This window comes from Heterocephalus glaber, unplaced genomic scaffold (assembly GCF_053883595.1).
Source record: "Heterocephalus glaber isolate CG9 unplaced genomic scaffold, H.glaber_assembly_v1.0 deba00000347, whole genome shotgun sequence".
Classification (NCBI taxonomy): domain Eukaryota; kingdom Metazoa; phylum Chordata; class Mammalia; order Rodentia; family Bathyergidae; genus Heterocephalus; species Heterocephalus glaber.
This window is the reverse complement of record NW_028258143.1, coordinates 32,188,772-32,211,206: the sequence shown is the minus strand read 5'-3', so window position 1 is coordinate 32,211,206 and position 22,435 is coordinate 32,188,772. Positions and strand designations below refer to the sequence as shown.

At 44.2% G+C, this 22,435-nt stretch overlaps 1 long non-coding RNA gene across 1 annotated transcript in view; it reads left to right on the top strand.

The window, feature by feature from the left end:
• LOC101717575 (uncharacterized) overlaps nucleotides 1–22,435 on the top strand; it is a 150,993-nt gene that overhangs the window by 63,911 nt on the left and 64,647 nt on the right. The window contains exon 2 of the long non-coding RNA XR_204793.3: nucleotides 10,525–10,624. This is a non-coding gene — a long non-coding RNA (uncharacterized LOC101717575). The remainder of the gene's footprint in view (nucleotides 1–10,524; nucleotides 10,625–22,435) is intronic.

The window sequence follows — 22,435 nt, the reverse complement described above, 5'->3', positions numbered from 1 at the left end:
TAATTTTTTCCAGGTTCCTGTCACATGGAGTATTGTTTTCCATCCTTTGAGTTTCAGTCTATGAATTTCTTTTTGAGTTAAATGTGTTTCTTGTGTATTGTTGAATCTTTTTTCTTGATTCATACTGCCAGTCTGTTTATTTTGATTGGTGAATTGAGACCATTAACATTGATGGTTATAACTGATATGTATTGATTTATCTTTGTCATGTTACTTTCCTGTTGTTTCCCTTTCTTTCCCCTCTGTTTAATTACTTGCCTTGTCTGGTGAATTCATTCTGTTGGGGTTCATGGAGTTCTAGTCTTCATTGTCTCTTTCTAGAATGTCTTTCAGAACATTTTGGAGTGCTGGTTTTGTGTTCATGAATTTCTTCAGGTGTTCTTCAGCATGGAAGTATCTTATTTCTCCATCAATTTTGAAAGATAGTTTTGCAGGGTACATTGATCTGGATTGGAGGTTGTTTTCTTTTAGGGCTTGAAATTCTTCACTTCAAGCTCTCCTTGACTTGAGGGTTTGTGTTGAGAAGTCTGCTGTGATTTTGATGGGCTTTCCTTTGTAGGTGATTTGTTTTTGTTCTCTGACAGCTTTTAATATTCTGTCCTTGTGTTGAATTTCTGGAATCTTGACTATTATATGCCTCAGCATAGATTTTTTTTTTCTGATCATGGCTAATTGCAGTTCTATATGCCTCATTTATATGTATGTCAAATTCTTTTTCCATGCTTGGGAAGTTTTCTGCCATTACTTGTGTGAACAGGTTTTAAAAATGTTGTTTGCACTATCTCCTGCTTTTTCACTGAGTCTGATCCATCTTATGTTATTCTTCTTTGCATCATCTAGCAGCTGTTATATTGATTTTTTTGTGCTCCCTTGACATTTTAAAGAAATCTTTCTTTTCATGATTGCTAATTGCAATCCTGTCTTCTAGATCTGATATTCTCTCATGTTGGTTCATTCTGCTGAGTATATTTTCTTTTTTTCCATTAAATTGATTGATACTTTTTAGATATAAAATACAGTCACATTCATTATTGGGATCTTGTACTTTTACATGATGTATCTTGGTTCTTATTTTTTTCCCCTTCCCCTGCCCTCCCTTCACCTCCTCCACCCTTCCCTATTTGCAAAGACCTTGTTTCCATTTTTATTCCTTTTCTCATATTTTTTTCTTTTCCCTTCTTTCCTTTCCCCTACCCCTACTCCTTTAGACCTTTTCTTCCTATTACACAATATCAATTATACATTTTTAAAATTACAGTATCAAAATTTAGAGGACATTACCACAGATTTTACAGAATTTAAAAGGATATAGAAAGCACATTACAAAAATCTTTTGGAAATAAATTTGATAACTTCTAAGAAGTACTTTGGAAGACAAATTAATGAAACTGACTCTGAAGGGAATATAAAATTTAAATAACACCTATTAAAGAAGGTATATTCCTAGCTTCAAAACCTACCTATATGACAACAATAGGCTCATAAACATTTTAACTGATGAATTATATCAAACATTTAAAGCAGAAAAAAGAAGGAACACTTCTCCCCTCATTTTAGGAAATCAACATTGTGCCAATCCTAAAACTGGATAAAAAAGATAATAGAAGAAAAAAGTATGAACATAGATAAAAATTTAACAAAACAAACTATTAGAAGTCAGATCTGGCAGTATGTAGAAAGTGGTTTTATTATAGGGATGGCAGTGTTGGTTCAGCATTGGAATATCCACCCCCAGAAGTCATCATTTTAACAGAGGAAAGGAAAAAGCCATGTGATCCTGTCAGTAGTTGCAGAAAAATATTGGACTAAATTCTACAGCTGTTCATGGTAAAAGTTATTAGGAGACTAGAAGTAGAACAGAACCTTCTCAACAGATAAGACATGTACTCCATACTTCAGCAAAAATGCCTTGTATGAATGGAAAAAATACAATGCTTTCTCCCTAAGGTGGGGCACAAGGGCAGATATGCCTACTTTTCATCTGTCCATTAAACTTTGAAACATAAGCCCAAACCAAAGTAGTCTGGCAATAAAAAGAAACAATTAGCATAGGATTGGCAAGGAAGAAGTAAAATCTTTATATGTATATGAAATGATCATCTACAGAGAAAATACGCAGAAATCTCTAGGAGCCCCTAGAACTTGTATTTGAATTTAGCAGGATTTGAAAACACCAGGTATATATAAAAATTCAGGTCTATGTATATTTGCTATAAATGAAGAATTGGATATTGAAATTTCAAAGTTATGTAGGAGTACAAAGGATCTAGAAAAGTAAAAAGAAAAAAAAGTGTTGCAAGACATTTATTTTCTAATTTTAAGACTTCCTCTAAAGCTACAGTAATCAAGGCAGTGTTGGTGTAAGGAAAGACATATAGGTCATTGCAATAAAACAGAGAATCTAGAAATAGAACCACACATATATGGTCCACTGAGTTTTGAAAGATTATTTAAAATTAACATTTTATAGAAGATAAACTCAATTCAAGAGCAGAGGAAAAGACAGTGTTTTCAGCAAATGGCACTAGAACACCTGGTATCCGTATGTAAAAACTTAACCTCAACCCTTTATTTCCATACATAAAAATAACTTGAAAGGATCTATGAACCTAAATATGAAAGACTAAAACTATAAAACTTTAAGAAGAAATTATAAGGGAAAATGTTTATGAATTTAGGGTAGGCAAGAATTTCCTAGGATATAAATAACATGATGTATAAAAGAAAGAAATGGATAAATGAGATTCCATCAAAATTTAGGACTTTAAATGACATCCTTAAGAAAATCAAAAGTAGCCCTTGAACAGCATATCACCTATGACCAGAATATATAAAGAACTCTTATAGCTCATTAATAGACAACCCAATTAAAAAGTAGACACAAGAAGATGATAAATAGCCAGTACAGCACAAGGAAAGGTGTGCAACACTAGAATCAGAGAAATACTAATCAGTAAAATAACAAGATTGAATAATACACTCAGTAGGGAGATGAAGTTAAAAGTTATACAAGAACAAATGTCAGCTTAGGTGTTAACCAGTTAGACCTTTTGAATACTGCTAATGTGAATGTAAAAGAAAACCATTTTGGAAAACAATATATAAATTACTTGTATTATTGTTAAGAACCAACTGTTCTGTTCTGAAGTTTTTACTTAAGAGGAATGAAAACATGTTCACAATAGATTTGTACATACAAGTTGACTATCCCTTATCTGAAATTCTTGGGACCAGAAGTGTTTCAGATTTTGGTTTGAAATCCACTTGATCTGCAAAGAGGATAGCTACTCCTGCTTTTTTTTTTTTTTTTTTTCAGGTCCTGTCACATGGAGTATTGTTTTTCAACCTTTAACTTTCAGTCTATAAGATTCTTTTTGAATTAAATGTGTTTCTTGTATGCAGCATATTGTTGGATCTTGCTTCTTGATCCATTCTGCCAGTCTATTTCTTTTGATTGGTGAATTGAGACCATTAACATTGATGGTTATAACTCATACATGTTGACTTATCATTGTCATGACTTTTTCTGTTTGTTGGAGTCTCCCCCTTGGCGTTTAATGTCTTGTCATGCCCAATGGATCCATTCTGCAGGGCTTCCTGGGGTTGTGATCCTCATTGTCTTTTCTTAGGATATTGTCTAAAATTTTTTGGAGTGGTGGTTTGGTGTTCCTGAAGTTCCTAAGGTGCTCTTTGTCATGAAAATATCTTATTTTTCCATCAATTTTGAAAGATAGTTTTGCAAGGTACATCAATCTGGGTTGGAGGCTGTTTTCCTTTAAGGCTTGCAATACATCAGTCCAAGCTCTTCTTGCCTTGAGGGTTTGCATTGAGAAGTCTGCTGTGATTCTGATGGGCTTTCCTTTGTATGTGATTTGTTTCTTTTCTTTAACTGATTGTAGAACTTTATTCTTCAGTTGGGTTTCTGCAATCTTAACAATTATATGCCTGTGTGTAGATATTTTTGATCAAGGGTAGTTGGAGTCCTATATACCTCAGTTATCTGTATGTCAAGCTCTTTTCCCCTGCTTGGGAAGTTTTCTGCCATCACTTCTGTGAACAGTATTTTTATGTCATCTGCACTGTCTCCTGTTTCTTCATTGACTCTGATCAGTCTTTTGTTATTCTTCTTTGCATCATCTAAACAGCTGTTGGATTGATTTCTCATGGTCCCTTACAATTTTAAAGCAATTTTTCTTTTCCTGGTCACTAATTGCAATCTTATCTTCTATATCTGAAATTCTGTACTTGGTTCATTCTGCTGTGTAAACTTTCAATGGAGTGTTTAATCTCCTGGAAATCTGTTTGCATCTGGTTTATGGATTCCTTTTGTTTCCTATGTTGGGATTCCATCATGTTCCTCAGCTCCTCTACTTTTTTATCTGTGTCTGCTCTAGATTTTTTAATCATGTCTTGCACTATGGGCACAATCTCTGCTGTTATCTCAGAAATTATTTCTGATTTCATTTTTTCCAGATCCTCTTTTTTTTGCCATTTCTGGGAGTACAGGTGATTGACTATGAGTGTTCCATCTCATTTCCCTTTGGGGTTGCTGTAGGTGATCTGGAAGTCTGATTTTGAGGCTTGTTTACATGTCTTCTCATTTTGTTGGGGGGGGTGGTGGAGGGTGGGCTGTTGGCACCTGCATGGCTCACTTCCTCTGCCCTGGGAATAGTGCTATGGTGGCCTGGGAGCCTCCTCTGGGGCACTGGGTTTGGCTCACCTTTTCTGCACTGGGAGAATTGTTATGGTGGCCCAGGAGCCTCCTCTGGGGCTCTGGGAGTGGCTCACCTCTTCTTGCTGAGTATATTTTCAAAAGAATTTTTTTGGGGGATGGAACTCAGGACCTTGTGCTTGTGGGGCAGGTGTGGTATCACTGAGCTAAATCCCAGGCCCTTCAATAGAATTTTTAATCCTCTGGATATTAGTTTGATTCTGTTTCATGGATTCCATTTCTTTCCTATGTTGGGAATTCATGATTTCAATAATTTTCCTCAGCTCCTGTATTTTTAAAAAAATCTGTATCTATTTTAGATTCACTAACCATGTCCTTCAACATGATCAGCATGTCTGTAATTATCTGAGAAATTCTTTCTGATTTAATATTTTTTTAAAAATTAATTTTATTGGTACATTTTAGGTATACAATGTAATGACATTCATCATTGGAAATTTGCACCTTTACATAATCTCTCTTGGTTCTCATTTTTTCCCCTTCCCCTGCCCTCCCTTCAACCCCTCCATCCCTCCCTATTTACAAAGACTGTTTCCATTTTTTCATTTTCTCATATTAATTCCATTCCCTTCTTTCATTTCCCCTACCCCTCCACTTCCCCTTCCCTTTTGCTCCTTTTCTTCCTATTTTACATTATCTATTATACCTTTTAGTCCTTATTTACACTTTCAGTTTCTCACACTAGAGAAACTATTCAGTATTTACACATGATTTGATATTTTCTAGAGCCTCATTCATCTGCTTTGTTACTTCCTGCCTTACCATTTAAGAGAATCTCAGTGGGTGGCTTTCAAATTGTTCCACCTCAATATCTCCTGGGTTTGTCTTTGATGAGCTGGAAGTCTGTTGTTGCATCTTGCTTTCATGTCTTCTCATTTTTCTATTTTTAAATTTTAATTCCTGTATAGCTTTATTGCTAATATCAAAAAATATAAAAAACTCTAATATCAAAAAAGAAATGACTACTTCTTAGATATATCTTTCAGGTCTAGCTGGCTTTTGGGTTTTGAGTCTATTGCAAGATTCTACCTGTTGAAGTTATTGGGGATGAGAAGTTGCTGCCTGTTTGGCTTAGGCCATGATTCTTTGGTACTGGCCCATGGTATTCTTTATGACCCTTGGGCAATCTCAGACTTGGCATACAAGGAAGAACGAATGATTAGAACAATTATGTCACCTTGGATAAAGTAGTACAATCAGTAGTAACAATAACATCAAAACAGCCTAGAAAATGATAAACTGTGGTGACTATTATTTTGACATTTTAAAATATATGAACAAGATTTGTAGTTATATAACAAAAAATCTAAAACAAACCAGAAAATTGTATACAGTAAATATCTCCTCAATATGACAATTTAACTATCAGGGGAGAAAATTTAAAAGGTGTTAGGGGAAAATAGAGAAATAGAAGAAGAGAAAGTGATTAGATGCAAGGCTGGAGGCCAAAGGAAGATTATGCAAGCTTTGGAAAACTAATGAAGAAGACAAGTGGGAAACAAGGAAGAAACAGAAGCAAAAACAGAACAAAACAACAATAACAAACTAGAAACAATGTTCACACTCATATAAAAACAAAAACAATCAAGAAAAAGAGAAAAAAGGAAAGAAAGAAAAGATATTCACTTCAGGGTATGTCTGACTATTCAACAGAGGGGCCACATAGAGCCTGGATCCGTGTTGATTGATCCAAGCAAGGCAGCAGTAGAAGTGTGGTGGGGTGGTGAATAATCCCAGCAAGCCAGTGCCTTTAGTTCCACTGAAGTTCAGGCTGCTTCTGATTTCTGGCTGTGAGGCTGGGACCCGAGTTGTTCAGCCCACAGCACTCCAGGTGCTTTCTGGTTGCTTGAACTCAGCTCCCTCTTGGCTGCCCCTCACTGTGATACTGGGAGTCACTAAATGGAGCCAGCCTGCAGCTGCTCTGAGTTTTGAGTTCACTTGGCCCCTTTCCAAAATGGTGACTGGTTAATTGCCCTCTCCTGGGAGTGTCTGAACTGGAAAAACTCACCAGTCACTGCAGTCTGCAGCATCTACTGCTCTGTTCCACTGGTCCATTTCTCTGTGGAGGCTCTGGCATTACCAGTAGTCACTGTGCATCTGCAAGTTTGTACTGTCCCTCCTATGCCATGAACTGGGGCTCAGGGAGAAAGCATCATTTGACATATTTCTTTTCTGCATTGAGGTCCCTCTCTTTGCTCTCCCCATGGGTTCCATTTCTTACTTCAGATCCTTTCTGAGTCCTGGGGACCCAGTTCCCTTCTATTCTGTTCCTCACATTGCTATATTCCAGCATCTGGACTCCAAATCTCAGAGAGGGTGTTTTTCTGCTGCTCACTATTCCACCATCTTCACTGAACTCAACTCTCTGTTTTCATTTAAGTGTTCAAACCATTTTTTTGAGTTTTTTCTTAAATGAAAGACTATCCTTCCATTAAATTGGTTTTTCACCTTTGTTGACAGTCGCTTAGGCATATTTGTATGATCCTAATTTGGGGCTCTCTAGCCTGTTCCATTGATTCATGGGTTTACCCCTCCATTCACACCACAGTGTTTGATTACTGAGTTTTCATAGTAGGTTACTCACATTTTATTTTTGCTTATTTCAGCATTGTTTACTATTCTTAACTCTATTTAGATTTTAGTAGAAATTGGCTTAATTTATTCAGTTAATTTGAGGAAGTATTGATATCTTTATTATTTTAAGTCTTCTTATTCATGAACATGGATTGTCTTTACATTTACTGTATTTGTCTTCTTTATTTACTTTCATCAGCAATTTGTAATTTTCAGCATACAGATTCTGTAAGTGATTTGTTAAGCATGTGGCTCAATATTTTATTTTCTTTGGCATAATTGTAAGGTACTGTTTTAAATATTACTTTTGGACTTCATTGACATATATAGAAAGGTGATTGGTTTTTGTGTGTTGATGTATCCCATGACCTCATTGAACTCATTTGTTAATTCTAGGAGTGTGTGTGTGCCTGTGTGTAGACTTCTTTGAGATTTTCTATGTAGATAATTATATCATAATAGATAGGTTGTTTCTTTCTGATCTCTATTGTTTTTATTTCTTTTCATTGGCTGGTTTATTTTAGTGGCTGAAACTTCTAACACCACAGTGAATGAGAATATATCATTGCTTTATTATAATCCTTGCTTTATTCCTGATCTTAGGGAGAAAACATTCTGGTTTTTATAATAATTTTTATAAGCATAATGTTAGATATTGGTTTTTGATAGATATTCTTTAGTAATTTGAGGTAATTTCCCTCTATTCTTAATTTTCTGAGAGCTTTAGAGATATTCAGATTGTCTATTTAGTCTTGGTGAAGTTTAGTACTTCATAGATTTCAATGACTTGCCCCATTTCTTCTAATTGTCAAATTTATGAGTGTAAAGTTGCTCACTGTATTCCTTTATTCTCTGTTCCAGGACCATGGGATCTGTACTGATATTAGTGATTTGTGTCTGTTATCTTTTTATTTTTGTTGGTCTTGGTGAAATCTTATTAATTTCATTGATTTTATTTTTAGAAATCAAAAATTTTTGTTTCATTGTTTTTGTATTGTATTGGGTTTTCTAGTTTTTTTTTTTTTTTTTTTTTTGGTACCGGGGATCGAACTTGGGTCCTTGCACTTGTGCAGCAGGTGGTGAAACCACTGAGCTAAATCCCTGGCCCCAGGTTTTCTAATTTTCAGTTTCACTAACTTCTGCTCTTATCTTTATTTCCCTCTAAATAATCCACGGGTCACAGAGGAAGTCTTAAAAGCAATTTTAAAAATACAAAAATGTAATGAAGATGAAAATACATTTGTGTGATGCAGCTAAAGCAGTGTGAGAGGGAGATTTATAGCACAATTTATATTTTATTTATTATAGGGAACAGGGAAAAGGGATGTTACTAGAACTCCCGCAGTGAGTCCTAGTCTCATGGGAGCCACGACAGCACAAGGCAAATTAATTAACATATAGACAGAAATGAGACTTAGAGAAGAAGCTGAGCTTTGGGCCTGACCAATGCTGCTTTAGGCAGCAAAGATGAAAGACCCCGAGCTGGCCACACCGTTTTTCAGTACATTGGGAGTAACAGATGACTGGGTGGTGGCAATAATCCTCGAACAATGAGGAATTTATGCAGATGAAAATCCTAGGTCACGAGGAATTTATGTTGATTAGAAATTTATTCATCCCCATGATGTGTTCAGCTGATGTAATCTTGTCCTGGATCACTACAATATCACAGGGCCACTGAGGCCTTAGCTGTGGCCAGAGGTGAAAACAGAGTTATGTCTCGACATGCCATAGCTGGCCTGTAGCTAGGAAAACTAGGTCTAATCATAATTTCAATTGTGAAATGATTTTTCCCCAAAATTATGTAGAATTGCTCCCAATTATTTATTATTTATCAATATTATAAATCAAGAACCTAATCAATAAACCCAAATTAATAACCTAAGTTCTTCCTTCAAGAAACTAGAAAAATAAGGGAAAAACAAACTTAAAGCGAGCAGGCCTCCCCTCTGCTTCCTGAGTGGGTGGTGCTGGATTGAATCTGTGCCAAGGATGCTGCCCTGAGGTGTGCAGGCTGGGACAGGTGTGAGGGGCAGGTGTGTGCAAGGCAGGAGGGCCACTGAACTGCAGTACTAGATATAGCTGCTCGCTGGGCTGTCCTGCAGGCTGTGGGCAGAAAAGGGGGAGACACTTGCCCACTAGTTCTTGTGGGCCACTAGGTAAAGTTTATACCCTGACCCTTGCTCTTCCTAGTTGCTGCTCTGTGCTTAGATGCTGTGGGGCTCCTCAGGGGTGCTCTGGTGGTGGGGAGGCAGGGGTAAGAAGGAACCGGGTGCTTCATTTTTATCTGTGCGAAACTGATCAGACACATGAAGCAGAATAAGGGTGGGAGGATCAGGCTGAGATCAGATGGTCCTTCAGTCATCTCTTTCCCTTGCCAGTGGCATTTACCCAATTCAACTGACCACGTGCACACTGTCAGGGCATGTATCAGTGACTACATATTATTGGTCCTCTTCAACATGCAGGCACACAGGGCCTTTTTGTTTCTGAATGTGACTCATGGAGCAACTGGCAGCCAACTCTGAGAGCTGGAGGCAGAGCATCCTGTCTTCTGCAGTACTGCCTCAAGATAGCATCTCTTTGCATGGCTGGATGAAGACTCTCTGGAGCACATTGGCAGCTACCAGGTGGACTTGGTATCCACTGGCCTCTCCCCTCTGCTCTGAGCTGCCCACGGCAGGCCCTTGTTTGCTTCAGCTCTCATCTGCTGCTGATATGGAAAAGTTTTAGATAACTTAATAGATTGAATATTATGGTAGTTGTAGAAGCAAAATAAGTAATGTGTTCTTTTAAGATTTGCTTTTCCTGTAACTCCTTGTTTAAGGTGAGGATTATCTGACTCTAACCAGTAACTTCATTAACCTAACAAAGTTACCTGCCAGGGTGAATTTACAATGTATATGGCCTATCTTGTGTCCTTGACTTGTAAATAGGAACTGGAATTGTATTTACACAACAAAGACCACTAGGGATGAGATAATGGCTAAAAAGGATATAAAAAGGGAAATGCTGAAAAAAAGGGCGCGCGGATATTGACCAGACTGGTTTCTGGCACTCTCGTCCACTCGTGAGAAGAAATTTTATTATTTTATCCGAATTCTGTGTCTCTGTTTCTTTCCGAGATTTCTGCCACACTGCAAATACTTGTATTAACTGTGTATTGTGGTGCAGCATCTGAAATGTCATCTTGAGTGCATCACTGTTTTGGGTTTCAGATGTCCCCATGAGCCCTGCACTGTGGGATGACTGCAGAGATAAAGACCAGCTGGAGAAGTTGGGGAGCAATCCTGGAGTCAGACGGGAGACATTTGCCTGGTGTGTTAACTTTTCTCTTGTTGCTGAGACAAAATACCAAAGTTAAAGGGGGAAAGGTTTATTTAGCTCAGTTTGTAAAGATTTCAGTTCTTAATTGGCTAGCTCCAATGCAGGGTGGCTTGGCAGAGGGGCATTTCAGAGAAGTTCATGGCAAGCAGAAGATGGTAAAAGCAAGCAAACAAGCAAGCAGTCAAGGGGAATTTATCAGTGTCTTTCTGCTCCTTTTATCTAATCCAGACTACTTAGAGCAAGTAGCACTCACACCCTTAATCCTAGTCCCCTTGAGCCTAGCATGCACCATGAATCAATTTCAGTGTCACATACTCTAGATTCAGTCATCTCTGAGAAAGCCCTACCTAAGACCTCATGAGGCCTTGGGGGACATCTAAACACAAGCCATAACATTCCATCCCTGGCCCCCCAAAGACTCACGCACATCCCTTTATGCAAAAGGCATTTGGTCCATCTCTGAGAGTTGCTGAAGTCCTAACAGTTTCAGCATTGCTGAAAAGTCCAAGTCCAAAGCCTCCTCTGAGATTTAAGGCAAACTCTTTAGCTGTGAGCCCCTGTACAAATGAAAAGGAAGTTAAACACTTTGAATATTCAATGACACAAGAGAGACATTTCCTAAGGACTAAATGTATAATAGGTAATGTGAAATAGGAAGAAAAGGGGCAAAGGGGAAGGAAGTGGGAGGGCTAGGGGAAAGGATAGAAGGGAATGGGATTAATAGGAGAAAATGGAAAAATAGGAACAAAATCTTTGTAAATAGGGAGGACTGGAGGGGTTGAAGGGAGGGCTGGGCAAGGGTGAAAAATAAGAACCAAGAGAGACTATGTAAAGGTGCAAATTTCCAATGATGAATGTCATTATATTGTATACCTGAAATGTACCAATGATTAGAATGAATAATCGATAATGTAAAATAGGAAGAAAAGGTCCAAAGGGGTAGGGGTAGTGGGAGGGGCAGGGGAAAGGAAAGAAGGGAAAGGAAAAATGATGAGAAATGGAAAAAATGGAAACAAAGTCTTTGTAAATAGGGAAGGGTGGAGGGGGTGAAGGGAGGGCTAGGAATGGGGAAAAAATAAGAACCAAGATGCATTATGTAAAGGTACAATTCCCAATGAGAAATGTAATTGTGTTGTATACCTACAATGTACCAATAAAAGAATTTAATAAAAAAAGAAAGAAAAAAGATAGACATTTCCATTCCAAAAGTTAAAAGGAATGGGACCAAAGCAAGTCCAAAATCCAGAGGGGCAAACATTAAATTCCAGAGTCACACTACCACCATTCCCTGCAATCTGTGGTAAGTTGTGAACTCCAGAGGGCTTGGGTGGCTCCACTCCTATGACACTATCCATGGCTGTATCTCCATGGCTTCTGCCTGGGGCTTGCTCATCTCCCTCCTTGCAGCTTTCCTCAGACCATCCACGTTCCTGGCTTCTCCAAACTTCTGGAGTCTCCACTTCACCTTCAGCTTCACACTCACAGCATCACACACTGCCCTCTCAGGGAGCACACTGCCTGGCCTCCCAGGCCTTCTTCTAAAATCTGGATGGAAGCCTTCCTGATCCCACAACTCTTGCATCCTTCATGCACCTAAAACCAATGCCATGTGGATGATGCCAAGGTCTGCCACCAGCTGGAGCTGTAGCCAGGCTTCTTCCCTCTTGGCTGTAGGAGTTGAGTGCCTATGAACCAGATCCCAAGAAACAACTTCCCTAGGCTGCCACCATTCTAGAATATAGTGCTCTGGGGCTCTCTTTTCAAAGCAAAGTCTTTCATCTTTATAATTTTGTGGCTGCAAAGGGTGGAGTCCTGCTGCTTCTTGTGATGCCCTCAGGCCACATTTTCTATTCTCTTGTTCCTTTTCAGCAGTCAAGATTTCCTCTGCTCTATCTTTACAGTCCACAGATTTACTGGAGCTTCCTTTCTGGCCAAATTAAAAACATTTTAAATCATTCTGCTGGGCTCTTTGCTCTTGATTCTCAACATAAATTTGGGTAAAAACCCCCAATAGTAACCATGCCACTGTTTTAACATTAGGCTGCCTTGAAATTTTTTCTGCAAGTTTAATTAGTCCACTGCCCTTAATCTCAGTCTCAGGTAAAGTCTCTAGACATGAAAAATGCAGACAAACTTTCTACCAAGGTATAACACACATTGTCTGGAGTCCAGCAGCCAATGCAGTCCTTGTTCCCAGCAGAAACCTCCTGAGCCTGGTCATTATTGGCTTTCTGGTCTTCTGATCTCTAATCAGAATCTCCCATACAGTAAAACCTATGGCATTCCAGCTCTACTTTTTTCAGCAACATCTCCAAACCTTTCTAAACTCTTCCCACAAGCCATTCCCAAAGGCTCCTGAACCACATGGTCAGGTATAATCACGGCAACGTCCCCAGTTCTTTGGTACCAAATTCTGTCTTAGTTACTTTTCTCTTGCTGAGACAAAATACCCAACATCCAAAGTTAAAGGAGGATAGGTTTATTTAGCTCACAGCTTATAGAGGTTTTAGTCCATAATCAGTTGGCTCCAAGGCAGAGTGGCTTGGCAGAGGGGCATCACAGAGGAGAACCAGTTCATGGCAGACTGAAGGTAACAAAGCAACAAGAGACCTTAACAATGTGTTCCTGCCCCTTTTATCTTATCCAGACTATTTAGAGTGGGTAGCACTTGCATCCTTAGTCCTAGTGCCCTTGAGCACATTGCACCATGAATCAATTCCAGCATCACACAGTCTAGATCTTGATCCAGCCACCTCTGCAAAAGCCCCACCTAATACCTCATGAGGCTTTAGGGAGACATCTAAAAACACAAGCCATAATACCTGGTAATAGTTCCCATCTATAGCAAGTCAAGACTACCACCACCCCACCCCTGCCCAGCTTTCTCTCATTTTCTTCTTGCAAGTGGCAGTGATTCGGGCTATGGTTCCAGTTATGACATATGGCAGAACTAACAAATCTCTTCCACTGTATATTGTCAGCCAAGTTTAGTATGGAGCGGATGTGAAAATTTCCTTGATGATAATGATACCGGCAGCTGTCATCTCCTAAACTCCTACTAGGTGTCAGATTATGGCCTGTGTTAGGCGTCATCACTGGATGCCACTGGTTCTGGGTGGAGATTTGGAAATGTCTTTATTTGAGTAGTAGAAGGGCCCTGGGTCTTCTTGGCTGGGCTGGGCTGAGTTCTGGCCACAGGTGCTGTCTCTGAAAAACAAGTGAATCCTAGCAGGGAGGGCTGTGGAGAGGCTGGCATGGGGGTTAGGAGGTGGGGCAAGATGGGGCTTTGGGGACACAGAGGAGGTGTGGAGCCTCACTTTGCTCCCAGGCAGACTTACATTCTGGGGACAATCACTCTTCTGAAAACAGAACCTCTACCTCAGGCTGCTCTTGGGTTGTGGAGTATGGGTTTCAGGTCCCTGGGACTCTGTGGAGCATCTGCAGTAGGCCCAGATAGGGGAGGTGGACAATGGCAACTTACAGGATGGGTGCTTCCTTGTCCTCGCTTGAGGAGTCTAAACTGTGCATCCTGAGCTGCCCAGTGTGTGACCTGGAAAGGGCCCTCCTCCTAGCAGGGAATGAGTGGTGGAGGATTCCCAAGAACTGATGTTTTATGAAGCAGAGCTTGCCAGCTCCAGGCCCCTGGGGCTCCAGGTGCTTGAGCTGAGCGGGTGGCAGGGCAGGCTCAGACTCCTGTGAATTCCTGGGTCTTGCATATTGTCAAGAGGAGTCAAAAGCCCAAGTTTTATATGGTTTTATAGGGTCTTCTCTGAATGTTAAATGAAATGTGCAAATGAAAGCCACCTTGGGGCTAAACAATACCTCATTGCTAACTGCTGTCCCAAGGCTCTGTTTGTTTCTCTGGAGCTAGTGGTCCCCAGGCTACAGATTATCAAACTCTGAGACAGAGAGGACTACTCGGTCAGTACTGCTCCCTCGCTCCATCACTTCCTCCCTTCCTCCTACAGGCTCTGTCTCCCTCCTTCTCTGCTACTTCCCAGTGTCCAGCATAGGCCTGGCCCTCAAAAGGTGGTCACTTAGCTCTTGAGGATGATTCCTACTCATCTGTCCTCCATGGTTGTCCTGCAGGTCACTGCTTTGCACGGCACTGTCATATTGTGTGTGTGTGTGTGTGTGTGTGTGTGAGCGAGTGGTTGGTATGACTGCAATTGTGCAAGAGACTGTTTGTGTGGGCCTGAGTGAGAGTGTGGGTATGGGAGAGCACATTGTGTGAATAGGTGTGAGTAGGGTTATGAAGGCAAGTGTCGTGTGAGCTGTTATTGTGTAAGTTTGTGTGCATGTGAGAAGGTGTGCGTGCATGACAGAGTACGTTTGTGAGTGGGTGTGTGTATGAGAGAATGTGAGCCCTTGAGGACATTTGAGTGAACATGTGTGTGTGTGTGTGCCTGTGCAGGCAAGTGTGAATGTCACCTGCACTCCTCTGAGATCCTTGGGTGGGTGGGTATGTGAGCTTCGTGGCTCTGCTGCTGATCCTCACAGCAGGGCAGCTGTCTGTCTGCTGAGGAGAACATGGTATTTATTCCGGGCTGGCAATTCCTTTTCTCTTCTCCAAGTTTCCCCACAGTGGAGGCGACTGAGCCCCTTCCCCATCTCTTTTGTCTGGCACAGGATGGGGTCTCATTATTCCTGTCTGGGATACTTGTTCCTGGGGCCCTGAGCTGCTATCCCAGGGGTCCGGTTGGCTTCCCTGCTGGAGCAGCCCTATGCAGAAGCTCTAGAGTCCCTAGCAGAGGGTCAGGGGCCTCAGTGTTCCCCAGGACAGCTGTGCCTCCAGCTGAGACCACACAGGGCCCAACTCAGCATGGAGTGGAGCAGAAGAGTGGCCAGCCAAGTCCTGCCTTGATTCTGACCCAGACAGAGACACAGTCAGATGTTGGTGTTCAAAGCCACTGGATCTTTGGATGGTTTGTAAAACAGCAGTAGATAAGCAGAATAATCAATGCCTTTAATACTTCCTAAATGGCAATGTGTCATGTTTGGTAAAAGGTTTCTCTTAGGCTGCTTCAAATTAGAAAGAACTATGTCAGCAAACTGTGACCAAAAAAAAAAAGTAGCGGCAGTCCAAATCCCAGCAAGATGCAGGCCGGCTCCTTCATTTGGATCCAATTCTAATGATGATGACTTATTTTTCCCTTGTTAGCAGCATCGCTGGTAACTAAAGTTAGCCTTGGCTCCAAAATCAATGTGTTATTTTAGAGCCTGAAGCAGCCAGTGAGTGAGCCGTCTGATGATTGACGACAGTGTGGCGGGCTCTGGCTGGGCATGGAGCCTCCTCCTCCCTGTTGCCTCCTCGGTGGCTGCAGGGCCAACTGTTGCCTGCCCTGGTGGCCAGCAGCTGGTGTGGACCATAGATGCCTCCGATGATCTGCTGTCACAGGCTGAGCCCTGGATTAGTGAGGCAATGCAGGTCCACTAGCATGCACTCCCATGGGCTGAATTGGGCCCCACATCCTATTAGGATGTTGAAGCCCTCACCTCAAGATGGGGGTGGAAACGAGGGTGGAGACAGTGGGGTGGTTAAGCCAATACGAGGAATCTGCAAGAAGAGAGCAAGAGGGAAGATGGCAGGATGATAGAGGGACAAATGGCGTGGGTCTGACCCTTCCTCACCTCCTTCAGATGGTGCCAACAGATTTCACTGACACTGTTTGTGGCAGCCCAAGCTGACTCCCACACTTGGAGTACTTGCACAAGTCACAGCCCTTTGTGTGGCGTGGCACAGGCTTTTGATGCCCTGCACATGGCTGCACTGTCCACTTGCCCTGGTCTCACAATGTAGGATACTCACACCACTGTCACACTGGATCCTGCTCCTTCTTTGCTGTGACCATCCAGGGGCCTCTCTCCATACCACCCAATGACTCTGCACTGGTGCTTCTGCTCTTTGTGGCTTCATTAATGTGAGCAGGGGGTTCCCATAAAGTGGTACTCTAGCCAGGTTCCCTGCACCCCTGGCTGTCTCACAGAGGGGAATCCTCAAGGTGGGACAGGCCCATGTGTCTCAGGTCAAAAGTCCTTTCTGCCATGGTCCGTACCTCATCTGATCCTGGGACCCAGAGCCAAGGCAGAGACAGGCCTGGGGCTCAGGGAGCGGCTCATGCAGGCTTCCAAAAGGCTTCTGGAGACCACAGCATTTGTGAGTAGCTGGAAGAGGACAGAAGCTTCAGGGAAGCACAGTGAGTGTGGAGGAAGCCAGTCCCCAGGGAGGATGTGCCAGGGGAAGCAGGAAGAGGGCAGCTTGAGGACAGAGGAGACAGTGGCCAGGCTACCTCTGACTGCAATTCTGTGGTGTCCCTGGACTCATTCATGGTGTCAGCCTGGAGATTCCAGGAAGCAGGGTCCAAGCTTCCTGGGCAGCAGGATGATTTCTAGGGGATGGCTTGACGTCAGGTGGGAACAGGCTGGGAGCAGTCAGGTGCCACCAGGACTGATGACAGGCTTAGCTGGTCTCAAGGGAGCACTGGGCTGGAGTGGAGGCCAGTGGCATCCCTGGGTGGGCTGAGAGGGCCTGGCCTTTGTGTTTCCTCCTTGAGCAGCTGTGGGTATGGCTTCATGGGAGGTGGCCTTGGTTTAGGGGTTCACCACTGCTGAATAGCCCGTGCAGCGGCTGCCAGCCCTCCCATAGCCTGGAGACTACTCAGGGTTTGCTACTTTGCTCCTCTAACCCTCTGTGCCCTTTCCCTCTGTGCTCCCAGCCTTCCAGGGTACTCAGGGATTACAGGGAACATCCCTTAGATGCTGGCACTTGGGCTCCACCAGTTCCTCTCTGGCATTTGCTCCCTTTGCCGTTTTTCTTCCCCTTAAACTCAGGTCCCCTTTGGAGATAGCCCCGGTGGCCAAGTCCTCTGAGGCCCAGGCAAGCTGTCACAGAGCTGGGGGACCTGCTGGGCAGAGCCCTCTCCAGCCCTGCCCTTATGCTGAGCACCATCGTGGTGGGCTGTTATGTGTGCACCCACTCCTGGTGCTGGCCCTTGAGCCCCATGCTGCTGCAGGGTGGGCCTTCCATGATTGCGGTGCTTATCTGTACCCCAGGTCGCTGTAGACAGAGCTGGGTAAGGCAGGTTCCTGGAGGTGGAGTTGGGGAGCTGAGAGGCTGATAGAAAGGCTACCGTGAAGAAGAGTTGAGGGCAGCTGTACGGGGTAGGGAGCAGCCAGCTGAGGGGCAGAGATGAGGAGAAACCTCTCTCCCCGTACCCTGGGAGGAGCCTTGTCCTGAGCAGCAAGCTGATGTACCTGAACAGCTGCTCCTGCCTTTGCTCTCAGGAAGGGCTGTGCAAGCCCCAGGCAGTAGGGCTCCCTCCCAGCCAGAGGTCTGGCAGGCCCTCAGGAGCCACCTTGGGGACATCTCTGCCACCTGTGATAGTGCACCCTCCTCCATGAGGTCATTGGGTCAGTCATCACATTTGACCATGGCCAAGCCTCCTCTCTCTCTCCCTCCGTGCCCCCCCCCACATACACACACACACACACACACACACACACACACACACACGCACACTCCTGGACTTTTCCTGTCCCTCTTCTTGCTCTGGTGTGTTGGGTGCCAGTCTGGAAAGTGCCTCCTAGTAACCAGGAGCAACTGGTGGGCCTTTCAGGGGCCATTTGAGAACTGCCAGGGTGGAACGGTAGGTGCTCAGGCCTCACCCAGCAGGGCCAGGACCTGAGGGTCCAGGAGACTGAGGAGGCCAATTCCTGATTCTCCTCCAGAGGCCAAGATGGGCAGAGACCCATGCCCAGGAGGCACTGGATGTGAAGACCAGGATTCTGCCCCAGAGAGAGGCCCTGAGGCTTTCTTTATGTGGTCCCCCAATTAGCAACTAATTAGTGTCCACACTAGGGCAATGGTTATCTAAGTTATGGCAGCCATTAAGAGCTTGTTTAAATTTATGAATTAACATGAGAAAATGCTTGCCATGGAAATCCAAATACAAAAAACAGGCTACAAAATCACACCTTATTCTTGCAATTTTGCTTTGTAAACACACAGAAGTTATATTTAGAAAAAAACTGGAAGAAGTAAGCCAAGATAAGCAGTTTTATGACAGTAGGTTTATGAGTTATTTATTTTTCATCTTTTCTTAAATTTCTTTTTGTGTTTTTGTATATTTCCCATTAGAGACAAAGGTTTCTTTAAATATAAAGAGAAAATGCAATGCTATTATCATGTTGGTATGAGGTGGGCGCTGATGAATTCTTTCATCCCATTCCACAAGCCTCCCAGAACACGCCCAGGCTCAGCCTTCTCTGGACTCACGGGTCCAGAGGGAAGATGTCAGTTCTCACTTGGGGTGCTATGCAGTCAATAAACAGGTCTCGAGCACATGAATTGACATGACAAAATGCTTGCAACATAACACAGCTCCATAGCTGTAGTTTCCACATCTGTGGATTTAGCCAACCTCAGAGGGAAAATATTTGCTAAAGAAAATTTTATCTGCACTGAACACATACAGACTTTTGGCCCTTGTCATGATCCCTAAATAATTCAGTGTCACAACTATCTATATAGCATTGAACCAGGTATTACAAGTAGTCTGGAGGAGACAAAAAAACAACAGGAGGGTGTGCATTTGTTTTGTACAAATAAAATGTCATTTTATGTGACAGACTTGGGCATCTGGGGAGTGTGGTATCTGCAGAGTTCCAGAAACAAGCAGACGGCAAAAGTCTACTGGGACCTTGCAGTTTGCTTTGTAAGAAGCAGGAGCTGTTCCTTGAGGGGCGGTGGGCAAAGGGTGGGCCTGGGCGCATAGCGGTGGAGGGCAGGAGGACTTGGGCTGAAAGCAAAGCCAAGGCCTGTGAGTGTGGGGGAGCATTTGTCCAGCACTGTGGGGTGCAGGCCTGGCCCTCACATGCCTGCTCCAGCTCTGAGGGAAGGGTTTTTAGGGGTCTGCTGGTTGCTGGACCCTCGAATTTCTTCTGAGGCAACTGGGTGTGTCTCCCCTTGTTGACTATTTGCTGGTGATAGGCAAGTTGAGACTTCCATAGGGCTTTGTGTTGTCTCACATATTCCACTTGAGTAGCTGCCACAGCTGCTGTAGGCTGCAACCTGACACTCTCCTATGGGTACAGCCTGGTGATGCTGTGTCCTGCCAACCTGGCTGCAGCACAGTGGTGGCTCCGTCCATGTCTGCACCTCAGGCCTGATGCTAGAGAGTTCACAGAAACACAAGACAGGAAGGGCTGGGGCTGTAGGGCCAGGTCTGACAGCATGTTCAGGTGCTACCTGAGGGATGAGGCTCTGGCTGCCCACAACCCCCTAATTCCTGGGTGCTGAGTGACCAAGCAGATGGGGTCTGAGAGCCCTGGTGGAACTTGGTTTCTGAGACTCATGAAGCTCAGTCCTTTCACTTTACACAAAGGTGAAATGAGGCTCTGGGGACGATGTCACGCAGCTGGATAGTGGTGTAGTTGGGACCCAGGTCTCCATGTGTGGCACTGACCTCTTTTTTGCAAAATCTTGATGGTGGAGATGTGTCCAAAGCAGAAGGAAATACCAAATGGCCTGGCTATGGGATGAGAGAGAGTGAATAAAGTAAAAAGAACTCTCACCACTTATTTTTAACATGAATCCGAGGCCAATCTGATGAATCCTACTGCTGTCATCAAGGTGCCTGTGTCCTTGCAGGAGCAATGAGGCCCAGGACACCTTGGACAAAGGTGCCTCCTTGCCTCTGCCTTCACCCTGTGGGTCCAGGAATACTTTGCTACTGCTGGCCCCGGCAAGTGGACAAATCACCCCCTCTGAGAACACAGCCAGATCTGATGGAGGGGCGGGAGCTGTGGTGAGTTGACTCCTTTGTGGCATGATACTGGCTCAGACCTTCCTGGGCCGCCCCACATTACTGCATCCAGGAAGCTGAACTAGAGCTGCTTTTTTTTTGGTACCAGGGATCGAACTCGGGACCTTGCACTTTCGAGGCAGGAGCCGGAACCACCGAGCTAAATCCCCAGCCCCTGAACTAGAGCTGGTGAAGGTGAAGAGCTTTTGAAGGTGAAGGCAGAGAGGTTTGTGAATGTTAAGCCACTTGTCTGCATCCGCAGAGCTGGTGGATGAGAGGACTTTAATCCCTGGTGGCACGGCTCTGGGGCCTGTACTTGCCCAGGCAGCTATAGCAGGCAGCCCTGTTGACATTGACTTTACCCCGTGTAAGCTATGTGTCCCTGGGAATCCCTGTGCTTCTGAGGTGGGTGGGGATCTTAGCACACATCTTGGCAATAATGTCCTGGTGTCCCCATGAGTTTCACAAATCACATGTGTGGCAGGCGTGACTGGGTCCACTTCCAGAGTCCTGGAAGGCTCTTCCAGCACAGCCCCTCCCCAGGGATCTGGTTCCTCTGCCCACAGGACCAGTGTGGGCCTCTCAGCCCTTACTCAGTGCTTTCCCTGGAAAAGAGGCCTCGTTTCCCTGAGGCTCGGCCTTTGGTTCCAAGAAAGGGCCAGCCTCTTCTGGGAAGGAAGGAGGAGGAGAGAGGGTGGCTGCAGGAGCCGCTTAGCCTGAGCAGAGAGGTCAGGTGAGGGGAGCAGCCGGTGCCGGGAAGAGGGTATTGATTTCCTCCTTTTAAAAATGGACTCAAGTGAAATCATTCATAATGTGCTCTCCCACCACTGACAATACCCATTCCCATCACTGTCAGGGAAATGGATTTGCAGCACTCTCAGAAAAAGCAAACACTTTGCTGGAGATGTGTAAAGGGGGCTCAATTCTGTCCCCAGACACTTTCTCGAGGGCCTACTGGTGGCTTTCTGGACCAGAGTGTGGCAGGTACACCATCTGGGGCCAGTTCTGGACAAGGTCGTGTGAAGCATCACATAGCCACTTTGTAGTGGGCAGGGTGTAGATGGGGGTAGTGGTGGCGCCGGGGGACTGCCAGACCCTGAGGTAGGGGGACCCTGGGGAGGCAGCATTTGAGCTGTCTCAGGAGCAGGAGTGGCCATGCAGAGCCTTCTTGGCACAGGGACAGCACACTCAGCACTTGACTAAGGCCCCCTGTGGGGAGTCAGCAGTAGCCCAGTATGCCTGGACCCACAGGGTGAAGCAAGGGAAAGGGCACTGGAGAGAGGGGTAGAGGCAGGCCTGGTGGGGCCCATGTCTTTCCTGCCGACTCCCCACAGGGATGGGGAAGCCCAGGTGTGGATAAAGGCACCTTTGGAAACAGAATGGGGGGATGCAGCCCTGCCTATCAACCAAGATGCCAGTACTGGGCCTGGAGTGGGCAAATGGATATTGACTAGGGTCACTTCTCTGCTTGCCCGAGGCTTCACCTAAGGCTGCCTTGGCTCAAGCTTCTCTGAAAGGAGCCCTGAGGCCAGTACCTGCCCAGGCAGACTGCTTCTCCTGCTAGCATGTGTCAGGAGGCTGCCACACTGAGGCCATACCAAGTGTGCATCTTGGTGTTTCTGTTAAGAGTAGCAACCCAAGGCCTGCTGGACAAGTCCATGGTGAGGTGACCTGGTACCCAGCTTTCTGTTGATGAGACAAACACCTGAGATGGACTGCTTGAAAGGAGGCTCAGTGTGAGCAGTGCCAGTCTGTTGTCACTTGGTTCTGCTGCATGGGCCCATGGTGGCATAGCATTCATGGCAAGAGCTTCTGGTGGAGGAAAGCTGCTCACTGTACACCAGCCAGGTGGTCAAAAGGGAGAGGAAGGATTGGGGTCTCCACATCTGTTCCAAGGCCATGCTCCCAATGACCTAACTTCCTCCCATTAGGCCCCACTTCCTGAAAGGCTGGGGACACACTGGCATTTGGAGACATTCCCAACCTGAATGCAGAGGGC